Here is a 19,485-nt window from a genome sequence, read left to right as displayed (position 1 = left end):
TTTCAGCAGGCAAGCCGTCCCTGCCCTGCAACATCATGTGGAGGGAAAAATTAAACATGCGCTACAAAACGCCGTCAGTAGCAAGGTCCACCTGACCACTGATGCGTGGACCAGTAAGCATGGACAGGGACGATACCTTTCCCTCACTGCCCATTGGGTAAATGTTGTGGAGCCGGGTACAGATCTTGAGAGTGGCGCTGTACGTGTTCTGCCAACTCCAAGGATTGCAGGAATCCAGTCTGTACACATTGACTCCTCCTCATACTCCAGTTCCTCTGAATCAGCGCTGCAGGAGCCGTCACGGTCTACCTCCACATCGACCCGTGAACGGTTACCTGTTATGATGACCGATATGAGCACAGCCGTGGCCAAACGTCAACAGGCCGTATTAAAATTAATTTCTTTGGGGAATCGAAGCCACACAGCGCAGGAGCTCTGGAATGCCATCAAGCAGCAGAGTGACGTGTGGTTTGTGCCAGCGAATCTCCAGCCAGGCATGGTAGTGTGTGACAATGGCCGAAATCTGGTGGCAGCTCTGGGCCTAGGCAACCTCACTCACATCCCATGTCTGGCACATGTGCTCAACTTGGTCGTGCAGAGTTTTTTGAGGGACTATCCGGATCTTGATGCACTGCTTCACAAGGTCCGCATAGAGTGCGCTCACTTGCGGCGTTCCAGCAATGCAAGATCACGCATTGCAGCTCTGCAGCGCCGATTATGTCTTCCGGAACATCGCATCATATGTGACCTACCCACCAGGTGGAATTCAACGTTACATATGTTGGAGAGGTTGTGTGAGCAGCAGGCAGCAGTAATGGAGTACCAGCTGCAGCAGGCGCAAACAAGTCGCAGTGCGCGCCGTTCACACTTCACCACCACTGAGTGGGCCTCTATGAAGGACATTTGCCACGTTTTGCGTGCCTTCGATTATTCCACGCGGATGGCGAGTGCAGATGATGCACTAGTCAGCATGACTATCCCCCTTATCTGCCTGCTTGAAAAAACACTGCAAGCACTAAGGGACGAGGTTTTGGAAGAGGTGGAGGATGAGGAGTCACAAATGCCATCTGCTTCTCTACAGTCTGCGCAACGTGGTTCCTCACAAAGGCCTAGGCAGGGGACACTTTGTGAGGAGGATGAGGAGGAGTCAATGGATGAGGAAGACATCTGTCCAGAGGAGGGAGGTACACAATGCTCTAGTAGTCAGTATCTAGAGCGAGGGTGGGGTGATGCAGAGCAGGCAGAGATCACGCCTCAAGCAGGGGACAGCGTTTCTTGGCCAGTTGGCAGTCTGCAGCACATGGTTGATTTCATGCTGCAGTGCCTCAGAAACGACCGCCGCATCGTCCACATTCTCAACACGGCTGATTATTGGGTGTCCACCCTCCTAGATCCTCGCTACCGGGACAACTTACAAAGCCTCATAACACCATTGAACCGGGAGCGTAAAATGCGGGAGTACCAAGACGCACTGGTGCATTCCATCATGTTCTCCATTCCAACCGAGAGCAGTGCTGCTAGTGCTTTACAAAGCAGCTCAGTGCGTCGAGGCAGTGGAGGAAGTTCTGCACAAAGAGGGAGCAGAAGCAGCGCCTCAGCACAAGGCAAGACCAGTATGGCCGAAATGTGGCAAAGTTTTGTGTCCCCACCGCCACAAATGTCTACACCATCACAGACAGCTCCAGTCAGCAGGAGGCAACGTTTCCGTCAGATGGTGACAGACTACATGTCTTGCCCTCTTAGTGTACTCCCAGACGGCTCTTCTCCCTTCAAGTTTTGGGTCTGTAAGCTGGATACATGGCCAGAGCTTAGTCAGTATGCACTGGAGGTGCTAGCTTGCCCTGCTAGTGTATTATCGGAACGCGTCTTTAGTGCCGCAGGTGGTGTACTAACAGACCGTCGCATGCGACTATCCTCCGATAACGTTGACCGGCTTACTTTTCTCAAAATGAACAAGGCCTGGATCTCTCATGAATTTGCCAGTCCTCTTCCAGAATAAATAATTGGTTGGCAACAGTATCCAGGTCTCCTGTTCTGTTCATGTTTCTACCACCTGAACTGTAATCCCTGAGCTCCAACACCGCCAGTTGGCGCTCGGAAGTGCCGTCTGCACAGTCAACACTTGCTGCCGTGTTATTGGGGTTCAGTAACGTCAGCTGTTCTCCTGCTGTGCGGACGGCAATTTCTCCTGATTTGTCCACATCCACTGTACTACACATTTTAAAGTTGCTCCAATTACTCCTCTGGCTCCTCTGTTTTCATTCTTATCCCTGGGCTCCAGCACCGCCAGTTGGCGCTCGGAAGTGCTGTCTGCACAGTCAACACTTGCTACCATGTTATTGGGGTTCAGTAACGTCAGCTGTTCCCCTGCTGTGCGGACGGCAATTTCTCCTGCTCTGTCCACATTCTCACTACTACAGATTTTAAAGTTGCTCCAATTACACCTCTGGCTCCTCTGTTTTCATTCTTATCCCTGGGCTCCAGCACCGCCAGTTGGCGCTCGGAAGTGCCGTCTGCACAGTCAACACTTGCTGCGGTGTTATTGGGGTTCGGTAACGTCAGCTGTTCCCCTGCTGTGTTCACGGCAATTTCTCCTGCTCTGTCCATATTCACTGTGCTACTTATTTAAAACTTGCTCCAATTACACCTCTGGCTCCTCCGTTTTTAGTATTTACCCTGGGCTCCAACACCGCCAGTTGGCGCTCGGAAGTGCTGTCTGCACAGTCAACACTTGCTGCCGTGTTATTGGGGTTCAGTAACGTCAGCTGTTCTCCTGCTGTGCGGACGGCAATTTCTCCTGCTTTGTCCACATCCACTGTACTACACATTTTAAAGTTGCTCGAATTACACCTCTGGCTCCTCTGTTTTCATTCTTATCCCTGGGCTCCAGCACCGCCAGTTGGCGCTCGGAAGTGCCGTCTGCACAGTCAACACTTGCTGCGGTGTTATTGGGGTTCGGTAACGTCAGCTGTTCCCCTGCTGTGTTCACGGCAATTTCTCCTGCTCTGTCCATATTCACTGTGCTACTTATTTAAAACTTGCTCCAATTACACCTCTGGCTCCTCCGTTTTTAGTATTTACCCTGGGCTCCAATACCGCTAGTTGCTGCTCAGAAGTGCCGTCTCCACAGTCAACGCTTGCTCCAGTGTTATTGGGATTCAGTAACGTCAGCTGATCCCCAGCTGTGTGTCCGGCAAATTCTCCTGCTTTGTCCACATCCACTGTAGTACGGATTTAAAACCTCCTCCAAATACACCTCTGGCTCTTCTGTTTTTAGTATTTACCCTGGGCTCCAGCACCGCCAGCTGGTTCTCGGCAGTTCCATTGGCTCTTGTACCTTCTGCTACCCATCCGGGTTCCAGTACCGTCAGCTGGTTCTCGGCAGTGTCTTTGGCACGGGTACTCCCTCCTGCCCAGCCTGGTTCCAGCACGCCAGCTGTTTCCGGGTAGTGTCAACGTCACTTTGCCTCCAATGCGTTGTCCTGTCGTGTTGCGGTCGGGTTAGCCGACTCTATGGTGCCTGCAGTTTAGGTGACTCCTATGTGGGCTGCGGGATCTGGCAATGAAGGCTGGTTCCATAGTGCCAATAGGACAAGCACCCTCTGTAGGACTGTGGGTTTTGGTAACTGCGGCCGGCTCGCGGCCTTGAACTTTTTTTTTACATTGGTACCTTCTGCTACCCATCCGGGTTCCAGTACCGTCAGCTGGTTCTCGGCAGTGCCTTTGGATTAGGTGCCTCCTTCTCGGTATCCAAGTTCCACCAACGTCTGCTGGTCCTTGGTAGTGCTTTCTGGCACAGGTACCTCCTGCTTAGTAACCGAGTTCCAGTAACATCAGCTGGTCCTCGGTAGTTCCATTGGCTCTTGTACCTTCTGCTATCCATCCGGGTTCCAGTACCGTCAGCTGGTCCTCGGTAGTTCCTCAGCTTTCTTGTACCTTCTGCTACATTTCCAAGTTCAAGCTTTTTGAAATGGTTCTTGGTAATCACTCTGGATCTCCCTGACGAGGACCCTGAAGACGAGGACCCTGAAGACCAACCCTAAGAAGACGAGGACCCCGAAGACAATGACCCTGAAGACGAGGACCCTGAAGACCACCCCGAAGAAGACGAGGACCCTGAAGACCACCCCGAAGAAGACGAGGACCCTGAAGACCACCCCGAAGAAGACGAGGACCCCGAAGACGAGGACCCAGAAGACCAACCCGAAGAAGACGAGGACCCCGAAGACGAGGACCCCCGAAGACGACGACCCTGAAGACCACCCCGAAGAAGACCAAGAAGATGACCCTGAAGAAGTTGACCAAGAAGACAAAGAAGAGAAGACAAGCACCAAGATACAGAAAAACAAGAGACAGAAAACCAAGAAGCAGAAATACAAGAAGCTGCAGAACAAAAAGCGGAAGAACATTAAGCATAAGACTAAAAATCAGAGCAAAAGATAATATCTAAATTATAAGCAGAAGATGACTAAGCAGTGTATGGGGGTGAGTCCGTTCCTCCTCGTGGTGCCCCTGGAAAAGACCTGCTGCTGCAGGCCAAACTGAACGCGGACAAATCCTGTTGTAAATCTTTTGTGACGGGCAGAACGAAAGGTGTAATGTCCAACCTTTTATAGATAACAACTACAGGAATGCCTGTCACAAATAAGAATATGATGAAGAAGAAGAATATGAAGAAGATGAAGAAGTAGAATATGAAGAATGTAAAAAAAAGAATAATACGAAGAAGGTGAAGAAGAAGAAGGTGAAGAAGAAGTGGATGAAAAAGATGCTGAGGATGATGAAGGAGAAAGTGTGGGAGAAGTAAAAAAGAAGGTGAAGAGCATGGAAGTAGTGAAACATAAATATCTGACAAAATATAAAAATACTTAACATAGTTAATATTTCCATAACTCAGAACATAATAAAAAAATATTAATTCCTGCTATTCCATTTGACTGGGCTAAACCTCTATGCCTTTATTGTCTCCCCCACCTCCCCCAATACATTCTACATTATTCTTAGTTGTTTTCCTTCATGTAGAAATAACCTACAAGGAAAGAAAGGGTTTATTTTAATTCCGATATTTATGTCCCATTGACTTGCATTGGTTTCCGGTATCGGAATCGGCGATATCCGATACTTTTTCGGTATCGGTCCGATCCAATCCGATCCGATATTTCCCGATATCGGAAGGTATCGCTCAACACTAATCTTCATATAAGATTGCTTTATTATTTTTGCCAGCTAGCTTTAAAGGGAATCTGTCACCACATTTGACCTATCTAAACTATTAATATGGTCACACAGGTTATAGACTGCTGAGGAGAGTGATACCTGTATGCCTCATATCAGATGTCTTTTTATTGATAAATCATCTTTTATCACTTTATATAAATGAGCTCTTCCAGGCTATATGGAGGATGTTGCCCAGAAGATAACTCTGCCTCCAGAGATTATTTTACATGAAGGAGGAGTTACCAGTGTAATGTGTGATGGCCGATCTCTGCTCTCCTGATTTCACTGCAGAGCTGTGTGTGATTATACCTGCACATCTGCAGGCTCCTCTCAGCTACCATCTCAGTCAGAGCTCAGAGAAAAGCAAAACATGTGTTTGCAAGAAGACAAATGTAATTTCTCCTGTTCTGTGTTAGTTACTTGGCTCACACTGGTAACTCCCCCTTCATGTAAAATAGTCTCTTGAGGCGGAGTTATCTTCCAGGCAAAATTCTCCCCATAGCCTGGCAGAGGTCATTTACATAAAGGGATAAAAGACATCTGCTACGAGGCATACAGGTATCACTCTCTTTAGATAGGTCAAATTTGGTGACAGATTGCCTTTAAGTTACATAAAGTATTATAGTTTGTAAAATATGTTAAAAACATATAGCATATGGATTGCATACAGATGACATACGTATAATAGATGAGAAAAAAAATCACACACTTGCATAGCATTCACATGACATACAAAATGACATATGTATAGGGACGGGTTTGGCTGGGGGCAGAGGGCCAAATGCCCCCTGGTTGCCACCTCAACAGTTGTGCAGGGCCACAAGACCAGCAGCTTTTTCTTATGCTGGGACATCACTGCACCTTTAAATCTTGTTTGGCCTGGCCACATCACATCTAGCTGACACGGCTGTGTCTGCTAAAGTGACGTTATGCAGTGCGCCCTGCACTGCCATGTTCCCACTGGAGAGGAGCTTCAAAGCAGCATGTGGGCCAGATGGGAGACAAGTCGGGGGGAAGGTATAAAAAAAGAAACTCCCTTAATTTGTGTGTATTTATATATGTTTCTGTATATTTACTTCTGTTTCTATGAATTTTTGTATATAAGTCTTCAAATATGTATGTGCCTGCATGTGTATATGTCTGTGCATGGGTCTGAGTATTTATGCATGCCTGTACTTGTCTGTGTCTTTGTGCGTGTCTGCGTGCATATCTGCGTATGTGTCTATGTATGTGATTGCGTGCATGTCTGTGTGCATGTCTGCATGCGTGTCTATAAGCGTGTCTGTGTGCATGTCTGCATATGTGTCTATGTGCATGTCTGAGTGTGTGTTTTGTGCATGTCTGCGTGCATGTCTGTGTGCATATGTTCATGTGTGTCTATATGCGTGTGTGCATGCATGTTTATGTGTGTGTGTGTATGCATGTTCCTGTGCATGTCTGCGCGCTCAATCCAAGACATATTATAATTGACGAGACTATTAAGGGGAATGATGTGAGGAGACAGTGTAGGGGGAGAAAAGTGTGAGGAGGCCCATAACCGAGAGGAGCAGTAGTGTGGAGGAGCGGTATAGAGAAAGGGTAGCATGGGGGGGACAGTATGCTGAGGATGGTGTATAGAGCGGCACAGTATAGAGATTTGGCAGTGTACGAGGAAGACAGTGTGAGAAGACAGTGAAAAGGGGGGGCACAGTATGGAATGGAGAGGGCACTGTGGAGAGCATGTACCACAAGAGGGACAATGTGGGGGTCACATTTTTTGTAGAGAATATAGTGAGGGGCAATTATTTATTCAGGGGCTCAGTGTAGGGCATATGTTTGTATTCAGGAGCATTATAATGACACTGCTATCTTTAAGGGCAGCGTGTGGGGATGTGCTGCAGAAGACCAGAGAAGATGGGAGTCTGCAAAGAAGTACTGTGCATGGGAAAAGTCACCATGGCTTCTGGATTAGATGGAAAATAAAATAAGAAGAATGACTCCAATCAGATACATCGTCATCTATATGGTAGCTGGATGTATATGTTTATTTGTGATACTGACCAATTTTCATCACTGCTATGGTTTCTGTATGGTCCCCAGTCTGATTATGGCTGTTAATAACAACAATTCCCAGTATCTCATTACCATTGTTAGGGACATACTGGGAGTGGTAGTTTTATGTGATACAAATGTTACAGACACGCCGCTAGGTTCAGATAGGGCGAGACGGGTTTCATGAATTTGTTGGAATCCTGGGGGAACCGTCACTCAGGGCGACCATAAGCTGCAGTTTCTCTTAGCCACACAATAGATTCAATTGCTGACCAGACACATCTGACAAAAATCTTTTTTAACAGTTTAAGAGTGGGATTTAATCTGAAGCACGGCCAGTGAAATTCAGGTATATTACAGAAACAATCTTCATTACAGTACAGTCTAATAAAGCAAGCACAGTAACGTCAGTCTCTACAGTAGCATAATTCAGCACAGATTAGATCTCTTAGCAGCACATTTCTATGTATACACAAACAAAGGCTTTTCCTTCACAAGGACACAATAGTACGCAGCATTCTTTATCCTGCATGGAGATGGAGGGGGAGGTCTTGATGAGGGAGATGATCCCTGTGACACAATTCCTTCCAGTCCTTATCTTCCTGCCCAATAATACTCTGCACTGTTAGTTCAGGGAGTTTATCTGACCTGTGTTTAGTTTTTCTCCTGATCTGAATCCTGTTAAGTTGCCTTCGGTCAGATCCAGATAACACACCATCTTTCTTTTTGGCTTCAGCCAGATTACAATAACAAGTTTCCCACAATCCACCTGGGGCTCTGCTAAAACAATTCCTGTCTCCTGTGACTGTGTTAGCCTCTCTAGTTGTTGGATGCTTCTGAAGCACAACACTTCCTGTCTCCTGTGCTTCTGTTATTTTCAACAGTTGCTGGATGCTTTTGAAGCAACAGCACTACTTCTGCATGTCACGCAAATGTATATGAGTCTGACCTGACATTACAATTAATGTACCATGTACTGATGATCGTTCAGTACATTCATGTACTGATGTCTGTGTGTGTGAAAATGTCTGAATACTATATGTGTGCATGCCTGTGTAGGTTTCTGTGTATCTGGAATTATATGTATTTTTGTAAGATGCATGTAGAGATGATGCATTGTGGTGTGCAAAAACATATGTTTGGGGCACATTTACTAAATTTGTAAGGGCTCTTTCACATCTGTAAGGGAATTCCATTTGTCTTTCCAACTTTGGGAACAGACAAGTGAAATGAATCCCTTTGCGCATCTTGATGTAGCTATCTCACCATAGGGATGTGATTGTGTACAGTGGGTTCAAGAGTTGAGCCCACTCCATACCAGGCACGTCAGCTGTGATACATAGCTGGCATCTGCCCGTAACAGCAGTGATCAGAGCTCGCCTTGAGTGCTGTTGTTTTAATTATTTAAATGCCCTTATCAATCACTGACAGCAGCATTTAGATAGCACAATGGCCGATGCATGAATTCACCTGCTCCCAACAGCCCCCTGTGACACAGTTGTGGGTTGATGATGGGTTGTCATGTTTTCCTGCCATGTTGGTTGTTTTATGAAGTCCAGCCTGAGGTTGGGCTCCTTGGAAGATGTCACAATCAAAGTGCCTGAACATTATTACAGCATGCTCACTTTGTAGTGAGCGGTGACTGCAACATATACTTGCAGCAGTCCTATGACAGAAAACAAGTAGTGGCAGGTAGAATAAAACTTATTTTTCTCCATGTAGCCAACGTTTTTCCAGAAAGCCAGCTAACTGGGCTTAAAACGCTATTTACCTGAAGATTGACCCTATCAGCAGATAAATAGCATTTCTTGAGGTGACAAGTTACTCTTAGGCCGGTTTCACACCTCTGTATATTTCCGGTACTGGAAAAAACAGTACCTGAGATATTCGTGTCCTGTGTGTCCGTGTGTCACACGTGTGGCAACCGTGTTCCGCCCGTGTGCCATATCAGGATCACATGTACTGGCGCCTGGGAATCAGCGCCACAGTTAGCGCTGTTTCCTAACGTCGGGTGCTGAACGCAGCTTTCATCATTGTTCCTTGCTTGCGCTGCAATCAGCACGAGCAATAGACAATGTTGGGAGTAGTAGTGTCTGCTCCCGCAGTGTCCCTGTGTAAAAATAAGATTGTAGGAACGGATCTTGGATATTACATCATTTGAGCCTGGAGCTTTATTGCTGTTTAGAAATGGACTTCAATGTTTTCATTTTTGTATTATAGATCATACGAAATAAAATCTGAGTCACATTACTACAGAGGAATCCTAAAGAATAGCCTTATCCAGAGGCTAGAATTAGTGAAATATTAGAGAACCCCACATTCATGTATCCCACGGGCTACTGTTACACTGTTTTGGCAAATACCCAATGTGTAAGCAAAACCCAGAATGTACTATCAGCGCATTTAAAAAAGGAGCAAAAAAGGATTTTTTATGCACAAAGCAGAGACCTGTCAATCACTTCTAGGTTTTTCTTTTTACATTGAAGTACAAGATATACCTTTAGTTCTTAGAATTACTTGTCATAGGGCTTTTGTTTCCTGGTACATGGAATATGCCATAGACGTCTACATTGCAGATTAATGTTACATTTTCATTTCATGATTGTTGTGGCCTCTAACTCACACTTTCTGCTATGTCACAGAATACAGCTATTTCTTGCCTTTGCTTTGAATGAATCATCGTCTGTCAATAACATGGAGACATGGAGGGAGATGCGACTAATCCGGCCACTCAGTGAGCGCTCACAGTATTAATATACCTTTATATAGGATACAATAGAAATGGAAAGATGGAAAAAATACAGGCAGTTACCCATTGATCATTTTTTCCGTTTGCTTTTAAGCCACAGAACACATCATTCATTATACACTACAGTAGCAATTATGTGAAGAATGAGGACAATGTGATTTGAAAATCCTGTGACATGGGAATGTGCTGCTGCACTGCAGGTATTCTGTTAATGTCTTTATAAAATGTATTTAAAAATATTCTAACAAATAATTACAAACATTAATATAACTAAACACAATGTGTAGCCATTATTTCTATATAAACATAAAACAATGTTCAGTTGTTGAATTATCAAATTCTGATTTCATTAAAAACAAGCAAAGGAGAAAGTTACCTTCAAGTCCAGAAACTACCTGATATCAGAAAAGCTGGTGGCTGTTTGAAAAGTCTTCCTTCACCTTAAAACTTATGAACTAGAACTAGGGATCACTGTGTAATGTAAATCAGTTAATTATAAAACTACTGGGGTGAAGAAAGTGTACATGATTGGTCTGAGAAGTATAACCACACCCTCCTAGAGTATATGCAACATGAAATGCATTATTGTGCTGGACTAGGGGAGTGATGGGCTCCTGTGAGCTAAGTTTTAAGATGTTTTTGCAGCGCTGGAGCCCTGGGCACAAGTCCCACCAAGGACTATATTTGAAAGGAACTAGTATGTTCTACATGTGTTTGTGTGGATTTCTTTGGGGTTCTCTGGCTTCCTCCCACACTACAAAGAAATACTGACAGGGAGATTAGACTGTGAGCTTTTATCTGTATAGTAAACCAAGTAAACTTATCTCCAGCTCAGCAGGTTACGGCTTTAATCACATTTAGATTTTGGTATATAAGCGGTGCCAGGGTCAGACTGGGACAAAAAAACAGCCCTGCCACACAAACCTCACCAGCCCACATACTATAACACTCATTACCGCTAGTGATGAGTGAACGTGCTAGCCACTGCCCAGTAATCGCCAGAGCATCACGGTGCTCGACAAGCTTAGCGCTCGGAGAGTATTTCCGGGTTGCTCGGGTCCCCTCCCTGCATGTTTGGTGCTCTTTAGAGAGCCAATGAACATGCAGGGATTGCCTGCCTCGCACTGTAATGCCGTAGCCATGTTGTTTGTGGCATTACAGGGATTGGCTGGCCGCACAGCGTCATTAGGTCTTTATAATATGAAAATGCAAAATAGAGCAAAAAGTAGAATTATATAATGATCATACGCCGGCATTAAGAACATCTATAACATAGCAAAATAAGAATGGGGAAGCCTCAAAAATGACACATACCAAGTGTGGATTGGAGTAAGTCCAGAGGAAATAGGCAAAAAGTCTCTAGAAGTAGAGGTCAGTCCTGTAGGAGGATGTGAGTCAGAGAGTCAGTTACAGAGCTCACTATAATAGTTGGGGGTGCCGCATATGGTCCTATTAGGGAGTACCTGTGCGTCCTGGAAGTGGTCCTGTGAATCCAACGCGGAGTCCACCGCTAGTTGTGGGAGGAGTGACCTTGTAGGTTTGTAATTGCCGCTATTTATAAGCCTGAGGTGGGGGGGAGGCGTGATGGACGTCGCTAATGAGGTGGTGAGTGTGGGTGGATCAGAGGTGACATCAAGGTGCATCATGCTTGAGCAGTCCTATGTCCAGGTGGCAAGATGAGTCATATGGAGGTGACATCAGAAGAGATACAATAAAAAATGCTTATCTGAAATGAAGTATCAATACACAATTATTAGAAGGATATCAATAATCTGTCATTAGAATATCACATAGAATGAATGGTATATCTCATCACAATGTTTCAAATAAAGGACAATAGGTCATAGTCCCTATTGAGACCCCTGGGAGCAAGGGACTCTAACTCATGTATCCAAAAAGCCTCCCTTTGTTTGAGAAGGCATACACGATCCCCACCCCTGCGTTGTGTTAAAACCTGTTCTAATATTTGGAATTTAAGTTGTGAAATTTGATGACCTGCTGAATGAAAGTGAAATGGAATGGGCAATAACAGGTTCTTGCAGCGAATGGTAGATTTATGTTTAGAGATACGATCTCTAATGGGTTGCGTGGTCTCCCCAACGTAAACGAGACCGCAAGGACATTTAATTAGATAGACCACGAATGACGTGTCACATGTGAAGTAGTCCTTGACCTCATACCTCTTCCCAGATAGTGGGTGGTAAACAGTGTCACCTTGTAACACGTTGTTACATTGTCTACATTGTAGACAGGGAAAAGTGCCATTTCTGGGGTTTTGGAAGAACCTCTGTCTTGGACCTGAACATTGGCTCCCTATGTGCGCCCGTATCAGACTATCTCTCAGATTTGAGGATCGTTTGAAGCACGGTAAAAATGGTGTCTGAAAAGAGGGGATGTCTGGATAGCCTGTACTCAAAATGCCCCAGTGTCTTCTGATAGCTTTATGGATCATGTATGCATATGGGTGATAAGTATGTACAAAAGGGATACGGTCTCTCATAGGCGGATTAGGACACCTAGGTTTTTGGTGTTTAGAGTCCCAAATGGATGTAGGATATCCCCTTTGGATGAATTTATCATGCATCTCCTGTAGTCTTGTCTGTCTGAGATGTTCGTCAGTGACAATTCTTTCAACCTTTTAGAATTGAGACTGGGGGATAGAGCGTTTCATAGCAATGGGATGATTGCTAGTGAAATGCAATAAACTATTGCGATCAGTGGATTTAGAGAACAGATCAGTAGTGAGGTTGCCATATTGGTCTTTCATGACTTTAGTGTCCAGGAAGCTCACATGGTCACATGGTCCGGGTCATGGGTCAATGTGAAGTTGAGGTTGGGCCAGGCAGTATTGATGTCCGAAAAAAATGTCATTAGGGAGTCTTGTGGGCCCACCCATATGCAAAAGATGTCATCTATATACCTTTTCCAGACGATGGAAATTTGTTGAAATAATGCATGGGGATTGACGACATCTTGTTTGAAAGCAGCCATATAGCAATTTGCATATGGGGGGGGCACATTGGACCCCATTGCGGTCCCCCTAACTTGGAGGTAATAGGTATCTTGAAATAAAAAGAAGTTCTCGGTGAGAACTATGCGTAGAAGGTCAATGCAAAGACTGGAAACCCTGGAATCGGTGTGAGAGGATTCTAGTAACCGTTGGACCGTAATGATTCCATGTTCATGTGGTATAGAGGTGTAAAGGTCTTTAACGTCCAGAGATACCAGTATTGCGTTGGATGGAACCTGTCCTGTGTCGCGTAGGCTCTGTAAGAAAGCCCCTGTGTCAAGAAGGTAAGACGGACTGCGTTGGGTTAACGGTGTGAGGACCTTCTCTAAGAAAATTGAGAGGGGGAGAGCAATGAGTCCGTTGAAGCTACTATAGGCCTGCCCGGGGGATGTAGAAGATTCTTGTGTATTTTGGGCAGGATATAAAAAACTGGAGTAATGGGAAATTTTTTTATCAAAAATGTGCTAGTCTTGGAGTCAATAACTCCCGCCTTCTGATAATTCTCCACAGTTGTTTGAATTAATGTGGTTAAATGTGATGTGGGGTCACATGATAGCGGACGGTAAGTAGTGGTGTCACTCAACTGGCGTTCTTCCTCACTGACATAATCGGTTTTGTTCATGATAACAATTGCACCGCCCTTGTTGGCCGGTCTGATGATTAATGATTTATTGTCCTGGAGATCCCTAAGAGCTTGCTGGTCTAGTAGTGTGAGATTATGTTGGAAGTGGAGTCTACCCCTTTCACAGTCGGTACAGAGTTGTTTAAAAGACCTATCAATGAAACCAATGAAGGTTTCAAGAGCATGAGTGCCCTGTGGTGGTCTATAGTTACTTTTATTCCGTAAGCCAAATTCCTCGGCCGTAATAAGGGCACGGTTGTCAGCTGTAATCTGATCTGAAGTTGATACGGACTTGGAAAAGTGGGCCTTTAATCGTAGTGTACGATAAAAGCGTTGCAATTCCATGTCCAGTTTGAATGTGTTATATTTACCAGTTGGACAAAATGACAGACCTTTCTGCAATACAGACAGTTGTGGTACACTCAAAGTATATGATGATATATTTACCACCAACGGTTGGCTCTGGATCTCGTGATTCGGGTGTAGTCCATATTTCTGGCGTCGTCCGCCCCGCCGCGTCTTCTTCTGTATGTTCGACGAGGTTGGCCTAAAAAAGGAGCAGAGGGAGAATGGTGATCCTGTCTGTCCATTTCTGAGCCTGACGTAGAGGCATCTGAGGGGGTTCTGTCGTAGTAAGAAGAATTTCTGGTTGAGGAAGAGTAGTTTCGCCATTTGTAGACTTTATTCTGGGCGTAGTCTTCAGCGTCGCGGGAGAATTTGGACCTCTTCCTTGCCTCCGTGTCGCGTTGATGGTTTTCAATGTTGACTTTGATTTTATTTTGTAGACCGGTATATTCTTCTGGGGTGGTGGAAGACTGGAGCTGGCCTTCTATATTCCTGATGTCCTCTTTCGTCGTAACTATCGCCTTATTCAAGAAATCAACAGTTAATACCATCAAATCAAACGAGCACTTATTCAAGATTTGTTCAAACTTAGCAGTATATTCAGTATTATCGGCGAACAGGGTGGGTCGTAATTGTACCCTGAGTCCCCTAGGGATACGCTGGGTTTTCAAATATTCAACAAGAGTGGCGCAGTGCAGTTCCTGATTAATGAGATGGCGGCATTCCTTTTCAAGGTCCCTTCCTCTGGTTTCTTTAGGTGCGGTCTTCAGGAAATCACTCGAAAGGTGAGATTGTGCCAAAATAGATGAGGTTTCCTCGGCGTTATATGAAAAAGTGGGAGGAGCCGACATGGCCCAAGCGGTGTGCAGGTGAAGAGGTAAAAATGCAAATAGAGGAATATATCACCGCACCACCGCTGGAGAGAGGTGCTCGAGTAGGGGCCTAACCCATAATGTAGTAAATAACCTCGGCACTCAAGATATATGAATAAATGTGAAAATTTATTACAATCATAGTCCAATCCAAAAGAGCTGTAGACATTTCGGCCAATCAGTGGCCTTCATCAATACAATCTATAAGCATAAATGGACACCATAGATTATAATATGAAAATGCAAAATAGAGCAAAAAGTAGAATTACATAATGATCATACGCCAGCATTAAGAACATCTATAACATAGCAAAATAACAATGGGGAAGCCTCAAAAATGACACATACCAAGTGTGGATTGGAGTAAGTCCAGAGGAAATAGGCAAAAAGTCTCTAGAAGTAGAGGTCAGTCCTGTAGGAGGATGTGAGTCAGAGAGTCAGTTACAGAGCTCACAATAATAGTTGGGGGTGCCGCATATGGTCCTATTAGGGAGTACCTGTGCGTCCTGGAAGTGGTCCTGTGAATCCAATGCGGAGTCCACCGCTTATTGTGGGAGGAGTGACCTTGTAGGTTTGTAATTGCCGCTATTTATAAGCCTGAGGTGGGGGGGAGGCGTGATGGACGTCGCTAATGAGGTGGTGAGTGTGGGTGGAACGCACCCAGCAATGCTGCTGCATGAGCGTACGTTCCATGGAGAACCGGAAGTGACGTTTCCGGAAGTGACGTCACCGGATACGCACAAACCGGAAGTCAAGTGCGTTCCACGCATGAGAGCTTGCGTTCCACCAGGGAAAAGAACGCGAAAGGGAGCTTGGGAAGCAGATTTTTGAAAAGGAAGGCAGACCATTTAGACAAGGTGCATCGTGCTTGAGCAGTCCTATGTCCAGGTGGCAAGATGAGTCATATGAAGGTGACATCAGTAGTGCATCAGAGGTGACATCAAGGTGCATCGTGCTTGAGCAGTCCTATGTCCAGGTGGCAAGATGAGTCATATGGAGGTGACATCAGAAGAGATACAATAAAAAATGCTTATCTGAAATGAAGTATCAATACACAATTATTAGAAGGATATCAATAATCTGTCATTAGAATATCACATAGAATGAATGGTATATCTCATCACAATGTTTCAAATAAAGGACAATAGGTCGTAGTCCCTATTGAGGCCCCTGGGAGCAAGGGACTGTAACTCATGTATCCAAAAAGCCTCCCTTTGTTTGAGAAGACGCACACGATCCCCACCCCTGCGACATAGGACTGCTCAAGCACGATGCACCTTGTCTAAGTGATTTCCTGAAGACCGCACCTAAAGAAACCAGAGGAAGGGACCTTGAAAAGGAACGCCGCCATCTCATTAATCAGGAACTGCACTGCGCCACTCTTGTTGAATATTTGAAAACCCAGCGTATCCCTAGGGGACTCAGGGTATACCGGTCTACAAAATAAAATCAAAGTCAACATTGAAAACCATCAACGCGACACGGAGGCAAGGAAGAGGTCCAAAATCTCCCGCGACGCTGAAGACTACGCCCAGAATAAAGTCTACAAATGGCGAAACTACTCTTCCTCAACCAGAAATTCTTCTTACTGCGACAGAACCCCCTCAGATGCCTCTACGTCAGGCTCAGAAATGGACAGACAGGATCACCATTCTCCCTCTGCTCCTTTTTTAGGCCAACCTCGTCGAACATACAGAAGAAGATGCGGCGGGGCGGACGACGCCAGAAATATGGACTACACCCGAATCACGAGATCCAGAGCCAACCGTTGGTGGTAAATATATCATCATATACTTTGAGTGTACCACAACTGTCTGTATTGCAGAAAGGTCTGTCATTTTGTCCAACTGGTAAATATAACACATTCAAACTGGACATGGAATTGCAACGCTTTTATCGTACACTACGATTAAAGGCCCACTTTTCCAAGTCCGTATCAACTTCAGATCAGATTACAGCTGACAACCGTGCCCTTATTACGGCCGAGGAATTTGGCTTACGGAATAAAAGTAACTATAGACCACCACAGGGCACTCATGCTCTTGAAACCTTCATTGGTTTCATTGATAGGTCTTTTAAACAACTCTGTACCGACTGTGAAAGGGGTAGACTCCACTTCCAACATAATCTCACACTACTAGACCAGCAAGCTCTTAGGGATCTCCAGGACAATAAATCATTAATCATCAAACCAGCCGACATGGGCGGTGCAATTGTTATCATGAACAAAACCGATTATGTCAGTGAGGTAGAACGCCAGTTGAGTGACACCACTACTTACCGTCCGCTATCATGTGACCCCACAAAACATTTAACCACATTAATTCAAACAACCGTGGAGAATTATCAGAAGCGGGAGTTATTGACTCCAAGACTAGCACATTTTTGATAAAAAAATTTCCCATTACTCCAGTTTTTTATATCCTGCCCAAAATACACAAGAATATTCAGCATCCCTCGGGCAGGCCTATAGTAGCTTCAACAGACTCATTACTCTCCCCCTCTCTATTTTCTTAGAGAAGGTCCTCACACCCTTAACCCAACGCAGTCCGTCTTACCTTCTTGACACAGGGGCTTTCTTACAGAGCCTACGCGACACAGGACAGGTTCCATCCAACGCAATACTGGTATCTCTGGACGTTAAAGACCTTTACACCTCTATACCACATGAACATGGAATCATTACGGTCCAACGGTTACTAGAATCCTCTCACACCGATTCCAGGGTTTCCAGTCTTTGCATTGACCTTCTACGCATAGTTCTCACGGAGAACTTCTTTTTATTTCAAGATACCTATTACCTCCAAGTTAGGGGGACCGCAATGGGGTCCAATGTGGCCCCCCCATATGCAAATTGCTACATGGCTGCTTTCGAACAAGATGTCATCTATCCCCGTGCATTATTTCAACAATTTTCCTTCGTCTGGAAAAGGTATATAGATGACATCTTTTGCATATGGGTGGGCCCACAAGACTCCCTAATGACATTTTTTTCGGACATCAATACTGCCTGGCCCAACCTCAACTTCACATTGACCCATGACCCGGACCATGTGAGCTTCCTGGACACTAAAGTCATGAAAGACCAATATGGCAACCTCACTACTGATCTGTTCTCTAAATCCACTGATCGCAATAGTTTATTGCATTTCACTAGCAATCATCCCATGGCTATGAAACTCTCTATCCCCCAGTCTCAATTCCAAAGGGTTGAAAGAATTGTCACTGACGAACATCTCAGACAGACAAGACTACAGGAGATGCAGGATAAATTCATCCAAAGGGGATATCCTACATCCATTTGGGACTCTAAACACCAAAAACCTAGGCATCCTAATCCGCCTATGAGAGACCGTATCCCTTTTGTACATACTTATCACCCATATGCATACATGATCCATAAAGCTATCAGAAGACACTGGGGCATTTTGAGTACAGGCTATCAAGACATCCCCTCTTTTCAGACACCATTTTTACCGTGCTTCAAACGATCCTCAAATCTGAGAGATAGTCTGATACGGGCGCACATAGGGAGCCAATGTTCAGGTCCAAGACAGAGGTTCTTCCAAAACCCCAGAAATGGCACTTTTCCCTGTCTACAATGTAGGCAATGTAACAACGTGTTACAAGGTGACACTGTTCACCACCCACTATCTGGGAAGAGGTATGAGGTCAAGGACTACTTCACATGTGACACGTCATTCGTGGTCTATCTAATTAAATGTCCTTGCGGTCTCGTTTACGTTGGGGAGACCACGCAACCCATTAGAGATCGTATCTCTAAACATAAATCTACCATTCGCTGCAAGAACCTGTTATTGCCCATTCCATTTCACTTTCATTCAGCAGGTCATCAAATTTCACAACTTAAATTCCAAATATTAGAACAGGTTTTAACACCACGCAGGGGTGGGGATCGTGTACGCCTTCTCAAACAAAGGGAGGCTTTTTGGATACATGACTTACAGTCCCTTGCTCCCAGGGGTCTCAACAGGGACTACGACCTATTGTCCTTTATTTGAAACATTATGATGAGATATACCATTCATTCTATGTGATATTCTAATGACAGATTATTGATATCCTTCTAATAATTGTGTATTGATACTTCATTTCAGATAAGCATTTTTTATTGTATCTCTTCTGATGTCACCTCCATATGACTCATCTTGCCACCTGGACATAAGACTGCTCAAGCACGATGCACCTTGATGTCACCTCTGATGCTCTACTGATGTCACCTTCATATGACTCATCTTGCCACCTGGACATAGGACTGCTCAAGCACGATGCACCTTGTCTAAGTGATCTGCCTTCCTTTTCAAAAATCTGCTTCCCAAGCTCCCTTTCGCATTCTTTTCCCTGGTGGAACGCAAGCTCTCATGCGTGGAACGCACTTGATTTCCGGTTTGCGCGTATCCGGTGACGTCACTTCCGGAAACGTCACTTCCGGTTCTCCGTGGAACGCACGCACATGCAGCAGCATTGCTGGGTGCGTTCCACCCACACTCACCACACTCACCACCTCATTAGCGACGTCCATCACGCCCCCCCCCCCCTCAGGCTTATAAATAGCGGCAATTACAAACCTACAAGGTCACTCCTCCCACAACTATCGGTGGACTCCGCGTTGGATTCA

At 45.1% G+C, this 19,485-nt stretch overlaps 1 protein-coding gene across 2 annotated transcripts in view; it reads right to left on the bottom strand.

Moving 5' to 3' along the window:
• LOC141172260 (sulfotransferase 2B1-like) overlaps positions 1-10,532 on the bottom strand; it is a 187,174-nt gene extending 176,642 nt beyond the window's left edge. Inside the window, exon 1 of one of the 2 annotated variants that reach the window (XM_073656259.1) lies at positions 10,374-10,532. The gene's annotated coding sequence lies outside the window, so the exon portion shown is untranslated. The remainder of the gene's footprint in view (positions 1-10,373) is intronic. The other variant, XM_073656260.1, reaches the window with a different exon arrangement.
• Between the last annotated feature and the right edge of the window lie 8,953 nt (positions 10,533-19,485).

This window comes from Phyllobates terribilis, unplaced genomic scaffold, assembly GCF_046119375.1.
Source record: "Phyllobates terribilis strain yellow unplaced genomic scaffold, ASM4611937v1 Scaffold_12__6_contigs__length_324123572, whole genome shotgun sequence".
Taxonomy (NCBI): Eukaryota; Metazoa; Chordata; class Amphibia; order Anura; family Dendrobatidae; genus Phyllobates; species Phyllobates terribilis.
The sequence above is the reverse complement of the archived record's forward strand: the minus strand, read 5'-3'. Positions and strand labels throughout refer to the sequence as shown.